The sequence below is a fragment of the Mesocricetus auratus genome, unplaced genomic scaffold (assembly GCF_017639785.1).
Source record: "Mesocricetus auratus isolate SY011 unplaced genomic scaffold, BCM_Maur_2.0 Super-Scaffold_6730, whole genome shotgun sequence".
Lineage (NCBI taxonomy): Eukaryota > Metazoa > Chordata > Mammalia > Rodentia > Cricetidae > Mesocricetus > Mesocricetus auratus.
The window spans coordinates 23,283,978-23,299,286 of NW_024429184.1; the positions used below are offsets into that span (position 1 = coordinate 23,283,978).

General features: G+C 41.5%; 1 pseudogene; it reads right to left on the reverse strand.

Moving 5' to 3' along the window:
* Positions 1–5,633: 5,633 nt before the first annotated feature.
* Positions 5,634–14,237, reverse strand: LOC110342897 (annotated as a pseudogene).
* Between the last annotated feature and the right edge of the window lie 1,072 nt (positions 14,238–15,309).

Sequence of the window (15,309 nt, forward strand, 5' to 3'; positions counted from 1 at the left end):
TGTCTCTTCACAGCAATAGAACATTGACTAAGACACATGTGAATATCTATATGTGTATGTTTGTGTATGTACATGTATATAGTGTGTGTGTATATATATATGTTTATGTGTGTGAACATGTGGAATATTTAAGTGTGTACATGTGTATATTTATGTGTTGTGTACATGTGTATGCTTATGTGTGTTTACATGTGTATATTTATGTGGGCGTACATGTGTATAATCATGTGGTTTTACATTTGTATATTTTGTGCATGTGTATATTTATATTGTCCACATATATGTAAGTATAAATCTATTTTTGTATTTTGTACATGTATATATCTATTTTTGTGTGTATAAATGTATGTTTAGGTGTGTATGTTTGTGCATGTGTATATTTAGGTGTGCATATATATATTTATGTGCATGTACCTGTGAATGCTTCTGTGAACATACATATATTTACATATGTGTGCATTTTAATATTTATGTGTGTAAATGTGTTTATGTGTGTACAAGTTTATATGTGTTTGCCCATGTACCCTTATTTGTGTGTATATGGATCTGTGTTTTTGTACATGTTTATTTAATGTATGTACATCTGCATGTTTGTGTGTACACATGTGTACATTTATATGTAAACACGTATATGTTTGTGTGCACTTGTGTATGTTAATGTGTGTACATATTTATATCTGTGTGTACATGTGTATATTTAAATATCTGTTCATGTGTATACTTATGTTTGTGTGTATAGTGTTTGGAGACTTTTCCTAATGGTAAGCTAGTGTGTTGTGAGCACAGGAAAAGTAAGCTAGATTGAGTTACAATGTTCAGTATGTTGGAGTAGTTAAATGTATTTCATCGCAGTATATTTTCTCTGTAATGAATAGATCTGAACACAACCTCATCAGCAGTGAAAGGAATTTGAAATAAGAAGCCATTTTACATTTATGAAATTTTCCTGTCTTTGTTGCATGCTACATTGGACTTTTGTTGGTTGTGAGCCTAGCCTTTTTTAATGACTGAACCATCTTTCCATTTCAAGATTCTTTGTCCCACCTGCAAAAGAGATATGTTATAAGAAGTTAGTGGAAAGGGCTAGGGCTGGAGAGAAACAACTGTGTTAAGAGCACTTGATGTTTTTGCAGAAGAACCAGGTTTGGTTTCCAGAGCCCACACAGCAATTCACTGTTGTCTGTAACTACAGTTCTAGGGTATCTCACACCCTCTTCTGGTGTCTATGGGCACAGAGCACACATCAGCAGTCACTCATACACCAAAAATAAAATAAAATGTTAAAAAAATAAAAGTTTCTGATGTGCCAAACAAACTTTTGCAGGTAAATTAGCTGCATAACGATTTCCACCACTGTTGTCAGTCAACTTCAGACAAGCATAAATATAGGTAAATAAATAAATAAATGTTTGTAAGATAGAGGTGATCAAACATTGCTAAGAATAATAAGATAAGACCAACCGACAGTCTCCAAAACAATACAGAGAAACCCTGTCTCGTAAAACCAAAACCAAAAAAAGACCAAACTATGAAACATAAAAATAAAAATAGAAAATATGCCTCTGAGAATTGTGACATAGAACTTAGTGTTTAGAGATAAGAATCTAATATGATAGAAGGAAAGCAGGTGAAGAAAGGGTTAACTTGTTGCCCTGTGAACAAAGCAACAGGGTGCTGCTTTGAGGTACACACCCAGATACAAGGGAATCACACAAGTAAAAGGTCAAAGGAATGATGACCTCGTGATTCAGAGCGGTGTCTGGTGAGTGGCAGATGGGGAGCTGACGATTAGTGCTGTGGGACTGCCCTCCTCTGTCTGGGGCTTGTGAGGTCCAGCTCCAGTGCTGCCATGAGCTGTACGCGTCTCCTCCCTCGCTTGTGGCTTCATCCAACTTCCCTGGAAGCTGGAACTAGACTGATCACACTTCTAAGGGGAGAGAGGGATAGCTTTTAGTAGTGTCAATAGGAGTGAGTTTATGTATTAAACTCCTTAACAAGATGAGGATTGGACTATGCTGCCCAGGCTGATTTTGAACCTTTGCACTCAAGTGATTCTCTTCTTCCCAGCTCTGAAGTTCTAGGGCTATAGTTGAGTACTACGGAGGCTACCTTTGTCAAATTTACTTATAAAATGATACATAACACAATCGGCTTAGAAGATAGGGAAATGAAGTGGAGATTACAAGTCAAGATAATTCCTGTAAATCCTAAACCAAGAATAAGTTGGCTTTAATGTCTTTAAGCTATTTTTGTAAAATGAGAGTCATGGCTACATCCCTGCAACCTCCTTAACCCTTCCAGCAATTTGTGGGAAGAACATTTAGTGCCAAGGTCAGGAGAGGGGAATTGGAGACATACTCACCACCAAGAAATGACAAAGTCTAGGACGATGAATATGACAATTACCTTGAGCTCACCCTACCCTAGACCCCAAACCCTAATCTCTAACTCAAATACTAGCACTAAGCCCTAGCCCTAAACTTCGAACTGTAAATCTAACCTTAAGATTAATCCTAACCCCTGACCCTTAGCAACCCTAACCCTATAATTTTGTTAAGCATGCAAGATAAAGCAGTTTGGATGCAGTAAATGTTTAGATTACTCAAACACTTTCAGATTAATGACTACCACACATAAAGCCAGGTAGAATACGTGACAGCAGTTTATCTCCAAACACATCTCCTTTCTAGAAACCTCGGTTGTGTGTGTGTGTGTGTGTGTGTGTGTGTGTGTGTGTGTGTGTGTGTGTGTGTGTTTCCTGGCTAGTAGCCTGCCTATGGTAGTCATGGGAATTTGTGTTTTGGGTCAGTTCTATGTGCAGCTTTTGTACCAACTTCCTCTGTCTTTACAAGACTCTCTTCTCCCACTGAGTCTCGGATTATCCTGCAGGTTTTTGCAATTGTGAGGGCTCAAGGCAGTGAGACCAATACATCATATGTAGTTTCCTAGCTGACCCAATAAAGTTCCTTCTGACCCAGGAATGGGTGTGCATGTTGTGTTTTCCCATGAGGCCCCTGCAGGTCATGTGGTGCTACCCGGACACCTCCACACTTTTGGGTGGGAGGGAACAAGTGTTTCTTCCCTTCAGAGACATGATAGTCAGTTCCTCATGTAATCCCTAAACTTGGCAAGGTCACAGAAGAAATAGTTGAAAAATGAAAAATTGTGAATTTGAGCTGTCAGGAAACAAAGGCCAAACAATAATAAATCAAGCAATTTCAAATACAAGAGAAAACAGAAGCAAAAATGCCTTTCAAATTCCAAAAGCAATGAAATACTGAAAACAAGCGAAACAGACCAAAAATGCCTTTGGAGATCTTAAAAGCAAGCAAACAAAAACTCCAAATGTCTAAAATGCTTCAAAGACAAAACACCCGATACTTTAAACCAAATACTTTGAAAGCAGACCAAAAAAATATTTATCTAGGTTAACCTTGTTAACCAGCTCAGAATAAACAAACGAACAGCTCACCAAACCAACAGAGATGTGAATCCCCCAAAAGAACTCAACACTGCGTCTGAGAAAACAACATTGAGAAAACAACATCAGGAGGTGTAGACTCGGGGGGTCCATTCCTGGCTTCCCTTCTGGTGATTGCACCCATGTAAGCCCCCTGTTGCAGCATCAAAATTGCTAACACAAAACCACAGCTCTATTGCAGCAGGCCCCCAGACCTTAACACAACTGACACCATGATGGAAGTTCCATTCAGGCCATAAATCTCAGGATGCAGACAGCACCACCCGCCAAAACAAAAACAAAGGCCTAATCCATCAAAGTCCAGAGATCTGGGAAAGTCTCTAAATGTCCTAACCTTGCTTTTAGGCTTTGTAGTTCTGCTTCTGACTGACTGTTCTTGTTAACTGAAGTGTGTCAGCCCAGAAAGGCTCGGACTGTACTAGGTCCCCAAACACCTACTGTAGACTCCAGTCAGCTAATAAAGACTTCTATCGGCTTAAACCCATGTCTGAGCAGTTGTCTCTGGTGGTTACCCTGCAACACTCATCTTAAAGGGAATAAGAGATGGTTCATTCTGGAGCCATTTGAGTGGCCCTGGCTGGGGAAACACAGATTTCATGGTCCCACATTCCTTTACCCAAGAGGGGGGCTCCCTATTTTCCTTGATAGGCACTGAACAACCAGAAACCTAATTTGTAGTTGTTGCGTACAATAAACGCTAGGGGGCACAAGTGCCCCTCTGCATGGGAAGGGGGATGACAAAGCATGCATGATAAGTCTATTGTTTCCCTAATCAATCCCTTTCTTTCCTTCTGTCTGTCTTCTTTTTTGGTTCCTTAATTTTTCTTTATAATATGTGCTTTTTGTAATTTGTAGTCAACTCCTCTACTGGAGTGACACCTTGTCTTAAGAAAAAAAAACAAAAACAAAAAGAAAGAAAAACCAGATAAAATGGCAAATTTTAGATACCACACCAGAGACCTGATATGCAAGAAAGTAACTGACCTTAAAGGAAAATGATGTTACTCCATTATGATTGGTTTGTTTTCATCATGGAGAAGCTGCCACAAATAGCTCATTTTAAATTGGTTTTGTCTGGATTTTACAGAAACCTGATTGAAATATGTAAGTCCAGTAATAATTTCTACAAAAATATACTACATGCAATACCAGAATTCCTTAAACGCAACTCGAATCACATTTTGTTTTCCATCAAATGTGCATTGGTATCAGCGGCCGCATATTGGCCCAAACCATCTCTATGAGAGGAGACGGCCCAGTACAGACAGTAAGAAACCTAGCTGTGAACATACATACACAAAAAGAGGTTTTCCAGTTAACACAAAGGAAAGCCTTCTTAGACAAGCATTTAGCACTAGGCGTTTGTCCTTCCGCTACTTACTGACACTGCTGCCTACCCTCAGTTCTGACCCATCACAGGCCGACAGGACTTTTTGGTAACTAAATCAGACATTTGAGAAGATACAAGCTTTGAGGGCATGCAGGCAAATGGAAAGTAAAGCTCTCAATTTCAAAACACCCTCGGACTTGGAAGCTCCCCCAAGCTGTAAGCCCCTGAGGTTTTTAGGTGAGTCCTCCCCAGGAGGCCAGCTCAGTGCACACAGGCATTGCCTGCAGCCTTGGAACCTTCACGCTCTGCCCAGCACTCTTCACAGGATGTGTGGTTAGGAGGTTACAGGTTACAGCACAGGAGCCGTGCCCTTTCCTGGAACCTTACTTACAGGCTATTTCTTCTTGTGCAGGAATTGGCAAGGATTCATGCATACAGTTGCTTCACTCATGAGTGCACACGTGAGCGCATGCGCACATGCGTGCACTCACACACATATCCACACTAGCATGTGACCTAAAATACTGTTAATGTACCTCACAATGTACTAGGGAAGACCTGCTTTCCCTCGAGGGTGCAACTTAAGACTCTGAATCAAAGAGTGTTTTCCACATAGACTGGGGGGGGGCTTTAAAGAGATTTCATACCATCTGAAAGACTTCCCTCAAATGCAGGGTTTCGTACAACATTCCATGAAGATCTAGGGCAGTGGTTGTGCATACAGTTTACACACACACACACACACACACACACACACACACACACACTTGTGCATCTTCAGGAGATGTGACTCTGTGAAGTGAGATGCATTTAGCTGAGTCATCAAGGATGCTTTCTGAGAGACCAGCATAAACACTGTGGCAACTGTTTAGGAGAAGGCAACTTCAAGCCACAGCAGGATGGACAGGGGACCAAGTGTGACACAGAGCTCTTGCACAACAGTGGCATTCTTGTGGCGCTGAATGAGGAAGCATGCATGCCACTCGAGCTACACACATACTGCAGCCCACATGCTCTCCTTCTCTTTCTTGATTGAAATTCTTCAAAGAACTGCTGAACGTCCTCTCTCTTAACAACCATGCCTTCCCCAGCAAGTCTCTCCGGATAGTCTAAGTTCTGAACTTCGAGTCAAGGCATTCGCCAAGAAGCTGCACTTGATGGAGCCTATTCATGCTATGAGGGTGTCCGTTAAAGGGTCCCTTCTATCACTGCCTGGTCACACTTGCCTTTTGTTCTCTTATCTGTTAAAAACAGGACATCTAGCTCGCCATACATTTTTCATGCCATCTTGGCAGGTGCAAACCTGCTGTACAGTTCAGTGGCCAATAGGTGGCAGCATGTTTCTTTACAAACTGCTTAGCTCCCGGTTCCTAAAGATTCTGTAGAGGACAGACTGAGAACTAGAGCTGGTACAAGGTTCACCATCTGCTCAGCTTTAACTTCCTTGCCAGCGTTTCTTCTATATTCCGGAACATCCCCTTTTACAGTGTTAGCTTGGTGACCTCCATTCTCAGACTTGATTGCCCATCCTGCCAACATACACTAGCAGCCCATCATCTTCAGCAGATATGCTAGTGCCTGCCAACCAAGCAGTGAGTGCGAGCCCACCAGACAGAAGAGCGGCTCACACAAGCCTGGAACACCACCTCTTGGAAATCCTCACTCCCGGGGGGAGTGGCACCCAGATGTCTGCCATGTAACCGGTCTTCACAGACCACATATAGAATCATCTCATCCTGGAATCATCTCATCTAGAACCTCATCTCAGGATCAGATAAGATCTCTTACAAATGCAGTATAATCCAGAAAGTTGTTGTTGTACTTATTGCAAGAATTTAGCTTGGAGCGGGGTGGTGGTGGCACATGCCTTAAATCCCAGCACTCGGGATGCAGAGGCAGGTGGATCCTTGTGAGTTTGAGGCCAGCCTGGTCTACAGAATGAGTTCCCAGACAGGTTCCAAAGCTACACAGAGAAACCCTGTCTTGAAAAACAAAACAAAACAAACAAAAATCCACCCACCTCTGACTCCCTATTGGCTTAAAGGCATGTAACATAACAGCTGGCATGCATTTGACTTTAAATTCAAGAAAATCCTCTAATTGAAAAAACAAATTAAAACACATACAAATCAAACTTGCATACAGACATATTTTAAAATAAAGGGAATAAAGTTTATTTTGCTAGGCAGTATTGAACAAAATTAAAGCTGTATGTATTCATAGCGTAGTTCGACATCCTTAATGATGGTACTCTTGATTTCCTGTACTCTGATAAATCACCACATCTAACCTATTTTCCAAGAATTGATGTTGTTGTGTGACAAAATTTTTCTAGGATGCAATACACACACACACACACACACACACACACACACACACACACACACACACACACACACACCTACCTACCCCAGATGGGGAGCCCACTTCAGACCAAAGAGTGGATACTACCAAAGTTGAGCTTGGTGAACCATGAGTTCTATTGGCATATGGGTGTGGGGTTACTTACAGAAGCAGAAATGACTCAAAGACAGTTACATTCCCGAATCCTACTCCAGCATGGTGACAGCTCACACAACTGTGAGCCTAGGGTGCACAGCCTGCCGGCTGCTCAACAGGTTGGAGAGTGTCCTTTCTAATGTCTCCGTTGATCTAAAGCTCTTCCAGCAACCCAGCTGGCTTCTGTTTCTGTCTAGTCCAAGTGTCCTCTGCAGCTTGGCTTATCTGAGTGACTCTTACTGGCTTTATTGCTTATTCTGGTAGTGAGAGGCCTAGCAAATTTGGTCAGTTTCGGGACTTCCTGAAGCTGGTTTGAAGTGGGTTTTTTTTCCTGCTTAAGCTTCTCTACAAGAGGGGAATGTTTCACCCTGGAGGAAACTGTTACACAATGTATACTTAGATTTACCTTTACTGTTTTGATTATGTTCAGTTTCCATAAGCGTCTATGCTTCATTGTCGATATCATGCAAATGTATATCACCAGCCTGATAAATCCTGTTCAGTTTACTTCAGCATCTGGAGTGAAAGGAGGGTGTGGTGAAGTCCTCTCTTTCTGGGAACTAAAAAACAAAAAATCAGGGTCTCAGTATGTAACCTGGAGCTCAGTAGTAGACCACCAGACTGTCCTCAGACTCACTCTAAGGTCTTAGGTTGTACACCAGCCAACCTAGTTGTTAGCTGACTACTCAGTCGAGTTGCCTTCCTCAAGGGTACTCAATAAGATGTGTTCCATTTACTTAGGCATTTTAAATTGTTTTACATGGGGTCAAACTATGTGGCCCTGGCTGGCTTAGAACTAGGTACGTAGGCAGCTGATACAACCAAGTTCTGTTTTGCACCCTTCTTTACCAAGCCAACTCACTGCACAGTCCCAAAGGGTTGGAGTTGACTCTAAGATATGGGTATCTGACTTTGCTTTTTTGAAAACTAATTGTGTGTGTGTGTGTGTGTGTGTGTGTGTGTGTGTGTGTGTGTGTAAGAGAGAGAGACTTTGGAGGCCAGAATGTTAGATCCTGTGGAGCTGGAATTACAGACATTACAAGAGAGAACCAATTCAGTTTGTTCTCTGCCCTGTCCATGCTCACTGTGACATACATACCATGCCCTCCACCAACTAAAAAAGCAAATAAACTGGGCATGGTGGCACACACTTTTAATCCCAGTATTAGGAATGTAGAAGTAGGTCTATTTTTGTGAATTCAAGGCTAACCTGGTCTTCAAAGTTCCAGGACAGCTAGGGCTGTTACATACAGAACCCCCGTCTCAAACAACAACAACAAAAAGGCAAATAAATCAATAAGTACATTATACGTAGATCCTAGCTACAGGCCCACAAAACAAAATCTAAAAACCATTGCTGGATTTTGAAAAACAAGCCAAAGGAGCCTCAGTGGGAGACAGACTGGGAAGAGAGGCAAGCAAGAAACTGTCAAGTTCAAGAACCAGAATTAAGCCGGGCAGTGGTGGCGCACGCCTTTAATCCCAGCACTCGGGAGGCAGAGGCAGGCGGATCTCTGTGAGTTCGAGGCCAGGCTGGACTGACAGCCTCCAAAACAGAGAAACACTGGCTCGTAAAACCAAAAACAAAACAAAACAAAAAAAGAAATAGAATTAAATCTGCATGGTTCACAATGGAGTCGATAACCCACTATGCCAACGACTGTGGAACTGGCATAAGTGTCTAGATAGACTAAAGCATTTAAATCAATAACAGATACACAGGAAGTGTATTTTGTTTCATTTAGGTTTTTTGAGGAAGGATTTATGTAACCATGGTTGGCCTGCAACTTGCTACGTCATTCAGGCTAGTCTTGAACTCACCAGTGTGACTCCTGAGTGATGGAATTAATGACATACACCGCTGCCCTTGGCTTAGTATGGATTTCTTATATTAAAGTGTGGAAATAAACCAATAGCCAATATAGAAGAAAATAAAAGATCATTGGCATCTTCATAACATAAATAAGAATAAACTTCAGAGCACTGAACGTTTACACGTGGAAAAACTCAGGCAGTAGAATGCTTTTGAAAAAATCAGTTTTGTGACGCTAGGGAGCTGGCTCAGGCTTAAGAGCCCCAGACCTGCTCTTCCAGAGGACCTGGATTCAGTTCTGGCACCTACATGGCTGCTGATAGTAGTCTAACTCTAGTTCCAGAGTATCCAACGCCCTCTTCTGGCCTCCATGGGCACTGCAAACATGAAGTACGCAGAACATGCAGGCAAACCGAAACACACATAAAAGAAAACTAAATTAATCTTTCCCCCCATTTTTCCTTTCATTAAAAATAGATTCTTTTCTCATACAATATATCCTGATTACAGTTTCCCCTCCTTCTACTTCTCGCAGTTCCTCACTGGACTGAACTCCTGGAATCCATTGCAGAGAGGGAGGAGTGACGAGCAAAGGGATCAAGACCAGGCTGGAGAAACCCACAGAAACAACTGTCCTGAACAAGGGGGAGCTCATGGACCCCAGACTGATAGCTGGGAAACCAGCATAGGACTGACCCAGACCCCCTGATGGCGGGTGTCAGTGAGGAGGTCTCGGCAACCAATGTGGCCTCTGGTAGTAGATCTGTATTTATCCCTAGTATACGAATGGGCTTTGAGAGCCCACACCACATAGAGGTATCACATAGACGGATACTCTCTCAGCCTAGACGCATGGGGGAGGGTCTAGGCCATGCTCCAAATGATATGGCAGACTTTGAAGATCCCCCATGGAAGGCCTCGCCCTCCCTGGGGAGCAGAAAGGGCATGGGACAGGGGTTAGTGGGGGGCAGGAGAGGAGGGGAGGGAGAGGAACTGGAACTGACATGTAAAACAAGCTTGTTTCTAATTTAAACAAAAAATCAGAAAAAAACAAAAGGCTTCTAAGAAATAAGAACCAAACATAATAAAAATTAAATGTAATAAGATAAAACAAAACTATCACATCGAGGCTGGAAAAGAGTTCTAAGAGCAGGCACCAGAGGTGTATGGATTTATATCTGTCTTCAGTTCAGTTCAATTGATCAATGTGTCTATTTTTATGCTAATACCTTACAGTTTTTATTACTATAGCTCTGTAATACAACTTAAAATCAGAAATGGTAAGACCTCAAGTTCTTTTATTGTTCATTATTGTTTTAACTATTCCTGGATTTTTCATTTTTCCATATGAAGTCGAGAATTGTCCTTCCAAGGTCTGTAAAGAATTGTGTTGGAATTTTGATGGGGATTGCATTGAATCTGTAGGTTGCTTTTGGTAGGAAAAAAAAGAGAAATGAATCTTAAAATATATTTATATATAGTATCATTCAATTGGTTATCTCTTTGACTTTGCAGAAGCTTTTTAGTGTTATAAGTTCCATCTCTTGCATATTGAAACCACTGAATTTATACCAGATGATACAGAATTGACTTTTTATTTATTTAGTTACAAGACATAATCAGGAATAAGAATCATTACATATATAACATATATCCAATCTCATACAGGTCTGCCAGATCCTCTAGCAGAAGGTAACGCAGAAATTCATCAATTATTGTTTGTAAATGTGCTGGAGGCCTCAGAATTTTATAACAAAAAACATCATGTCAATAGCAAAAGTTTAAAAAAGGTTTTTCCATCATGTGGCAACAAGCCAAGGAAACTATAAGGAAATGTCCTACTTGTTCTTTATTCTGCAACCAAATTCCACTGCCTGCAGGAAGTAACCCAAGGGGTACTCGAAGAAATGAAATATGGCAGATGAATATGTTCTATTTTGGAAAATTAAAATATGTACACCACACCATTGATACCTATTCAGGTTTTCAATAGGCAACCGCTTTGGGTTCGGGAAAGGCTGTTGGCCAGGATTCCTGGGCAAATGTAGTCCTCTTCAGTAAGTCCCTTTCCACACCTATACTCTGTAGGGTTCTGCCTATATTTTATTCTAACAATTTCAGTGTCTCTGGTTTCACTTTTAGGTCTTTGATCTGTTCAGAGTTAGTTTTTGTGGCTGGTGATAGATACATGTTCAATGTCATTCTTCTTTATGTGAGTCTCCAGTTTTCCCAGCATAATTTGTCTAAACTGTGATCTTTTCTGTGGTGTCTGTGGTGAGTATTAGATGAACGTACTTATACATACATGGTTGATGTTGTAGTCGGTGTTAGGTTTGGGGTTGGCATTGGTTTTGGTATTGGGATGGGAATTGGGTATGGGATGGAGCAGGACTTGGGAATGAGCCTGTGGTTGTGGTTGAGGACAGGGTTAGAGTTGTAGATGAAGTAAGGTTTGGAGCTATCACTGGGGTTGTGATAAGGTTTTGGTTTGGTGTTGGGTTTTGGTTTCAGGATTCAAGGTAGGGTTGTGGTTTGGTTTGGTGTTTGAGGTTTGTGTTTGTTGGATTGAGGTTAGGGTTGGAAGCTGGTGTTGCATTTGGTGTTGGTTCGGATTTGATGTGGGAATGAAGGTGGCATTGGGGATTGTGGTTGGGGATGGAGATGGCCAGGTGTGGGATGGAGTTTAGAGATATGGTTTGATATGGGCTTGGGCTTGGGCTTGGTGTTCCAGTTAGATTGGGGTCAGGATTAAAGCAAGGTTGGGTATGGTTGTTGGAGTTAGGATTGAGATTTGCTTTGGAGCTGGTATTAAACTTGGTGTTTGGTTTGAGGTTGGGGTGTTATGGATGGAATTGGGACTTGGGGTAGGGGTAGGAGTTGTAAATAAAGTTGGGGTTTGGGTGGGGGTGGGGTTGAGAATGGGGTTGGAGTTTAGGGTAGGGTGGAGGTTGTGAATGGAGTTGGTGTTTGGGGTTGGGGATGAGGGTTGTGAATGGGGTTGGTGTTTGGGTAGACGTGGATGGTTGTGGATGGGGTTGTGATTAGGGTTAGAGTTGTGCTGGGTATTGGGACAGGGTTGGGCGTAGGAATGAAGGTAACCTTGGGATTAAATTTGGTATTGTGTTTGGTGTTATTAGGTATGCTGGCTAATTTTATATCAACCTGACACTGACTGGAGTTATCTGAGAGGAGGGAACCCTAATTAAGAAAGTGCCTTCATAAGACTGAACTGTAGGGAAGCCTATGTATAGATCATTTTCTTAAACAGTGATTGATAAGTGGTGCCATCCCTGGGCTGGTGATCCTGGGTTCTATAAGAAAGCAGACTGAGCAAGTCACGAGGAGTAAGTCCATAAGCAGCATTCCTTTATTCCAACTCATGCCTCACAGTTCCTGCCCTGTGTGAGTTCCTGCCCTCGTTGCTTTGATGAACTGTTATATGGAATTGTGAGTGAAATAAAACCTTTCCATCCCAAGTATCTTTGGGTCATGGTGTTTGATCACAGCAATAGTAACACTAGTTAAGACATTAGGTTTGGAATTGTGTTTATGGTTAGGGTTAAGGTGGTGATTGGGTTTGAGTATTGGTTTGGGAGTTAGGATTTGAGGTTGAGGTTAGGGTTAGAATTGGAGTTGTTTTTGCACCTGCATTTGGGGTGGAGTTTGGGCTGGTGTAGGGCTGGGTATGAGACAGGTTTGGAGTTGGGGCAGTATTAAAGTCAAGATTGGAGTGAGATCAGGATTGGATATTGGGACTGGATTTGGGATTTAGATTGGTTTTGGGGTGGGTATTAGGGTAGGCATGGGATTTAGATTGGGGCTGGGGTTAGGTTTGGGGGTTAAGGTGGGAGTTGGGGTTTGAGTTTGATCTGGGGTAGAAGTGGGTTGGGTTGAGGATGGGTAATGTATGTGGGTTGGCCTGAAAGTGGGGACCTGGTTGATGTTGGTATTGGGGTTGGGGAATAGAGTCAGGTTGAGAATAGGGTTTCGGTTGGGGTTCTGGTCATTGCTTGAGTAGGGGTTTGAATTGGAGTTGGAATTGAAGTTTATGTTTGAGGTGTGGTTGCTGTTGTGGTGGGGGTTCAGGCTAGAGTGGGAGTTGAGGTTGGAGTTGATGTTGTTGGGGAAGGGTTTGAGGTTGGGATTGTGCTTAGAGTAGGAGTTGGGAATGAGCTTGATTTTGGGTTTGGGTGTGGCAGACTCCAGAAGTGATGGCCAGGGATACAGTAAAAGTGAAATATGATAAAGTGTCTAAAGAAGATTTACTTATTCCTCTCTGAATTCAGTTGATCATGTGTTAATTTCAGAATGGGACCATCTTTATTATATACTTTGCTTTACACTTAGTACTGTTACTTTTTGTTCTTCTTCCTATGGTAAAATGATCAAATAAGTCATTGTGTTTTACTTTCTTGATATAATTGACATTCATTGATTGAATTATATATCTAATCTATCTTGTTGTTTGTTTAAATGTCTTATGTGAAAGTACATTATTTACTCTTAATTGTTTAAAGACTATCACAGTCCTGCTTAAAGTACCCAGGAATCTCAGGTTTTCTAGTTCATGAAACAAGTCCCCAAAACTTGTTTGACCAGCGAGTAGTTTGTCCCAGCCTATAGGTTTCTTACAGATTATTTTCCAAAGGCTAGAATCCTGAATGTTGCATAGTTGAGGTTTTCATACATTTCTGGCTTATTTCTCCTGTATGGCTACCTTCGTTTTGATTGGATACTTCATACTACTAAGCAGTACTGACTAGAATAGAAGGAAGAGGAGAGGAAGAAACCGCACAAGAGACTTGGCTGATTCCCATGTCCATATAGGCATACTGACCACCCCTCATGCACACACATAAACACTGGCCAGCCCACATGGCGGTTTTTTGTTTTTCCTTTTCTTACCCAAGGTCAGCCCCTCCTCCTACCATAGTTTGTATCTCCTTTCTCCAGACACAAACTGTGTCTATGAATTCCCCCAGAGCAAGATCTGTCTATGTCAGGTACCACTCTACCTGGCACTGGGGATCAGTCTGACTGTGATGCTTCATCATAATGGTTTCTAGGTCAATTTGTCTGATCTGGATGATCATGGGGATGTCCCTTTGTCCCATTACAATTTCAGCATCCTTTCAATTACCTCTATAACCCAGGATGATCTCAGATGAGTAAGGACACTCCAGTCAAGGTTGTATCTGTAGCTTTCCTCTTCTTTTTTCTCCTCCAAGTAAGTTCTCAAATCTGATACACAGTACGTGCTCAATGATTTTACCTGCTAAACTTTTGAATGAACCAATGACCAACATCATTCTTTTTTGGATTAAGCAGTACTTACTGTCTTTTCTAAACTTTGTGTTTTATACAATTCTATATCTCTGCTCAAAGTATCAACACTTGCTAAGTGTTCAAAAATGTACAATGAGAGAAACAAACAAACAAACAACTAATGTAAGCTAGGCACGGCGGCTGGTGCCTATAATCCTATGGATCAGGAGACTGAAGCAGAAGGATTGTTGCACATTCAAGGCTAGTTTGGGATACATAGTAAAGTCTGGGCCAGCCTGAGCTATAGAATGAGAACTTAGCAAAACAAAACAACTAATCTTCATGTGCATTTTCATGTGTCTTAAAAAGTACACACATCTAGCTTAATTTTTACCATGACATCTGAAATGTCTACTAACTTGCTATGGAACTGGTTGGTTACTTAGAGATAAAATGATACATTTGTGATTTTTATTTATTTCTTTATTTTGCTTTTTTTCATTGTGTTCTTTTTGAGACAGGGTCTCATCTGGTCCAAACTAACCTTGAACTCCTGTACCTCCACCTACCAAGTACCACATGTACTGAGATTAGATGCACAATCCACCATGACCAGCTTGAAATTAATTTTTGAAAACCTTATCTGTGGTTGGTGTGGCTTTTTCTTTTAAGAAATGTTAAGTCTGTGTTTTAAAATTTCAGGTTCTTCTAGGACCTGAGATTTGAAGCAGCTTTGATTTCAACCATGGCTTTTATTACGTTGTGAATATTCTATTGTCCTCAAAGTAAGGACACTAGATATAAAAGCTTGGGAGATGCGACCATGATTCCTCACAGAGCTGTAAGGCAGTTCATGTGATGTGTTTGTGTTGAGGGTTGAACCCAAGACTCTGTGCATGCTAGGCAAGAGTTCCACTGCTG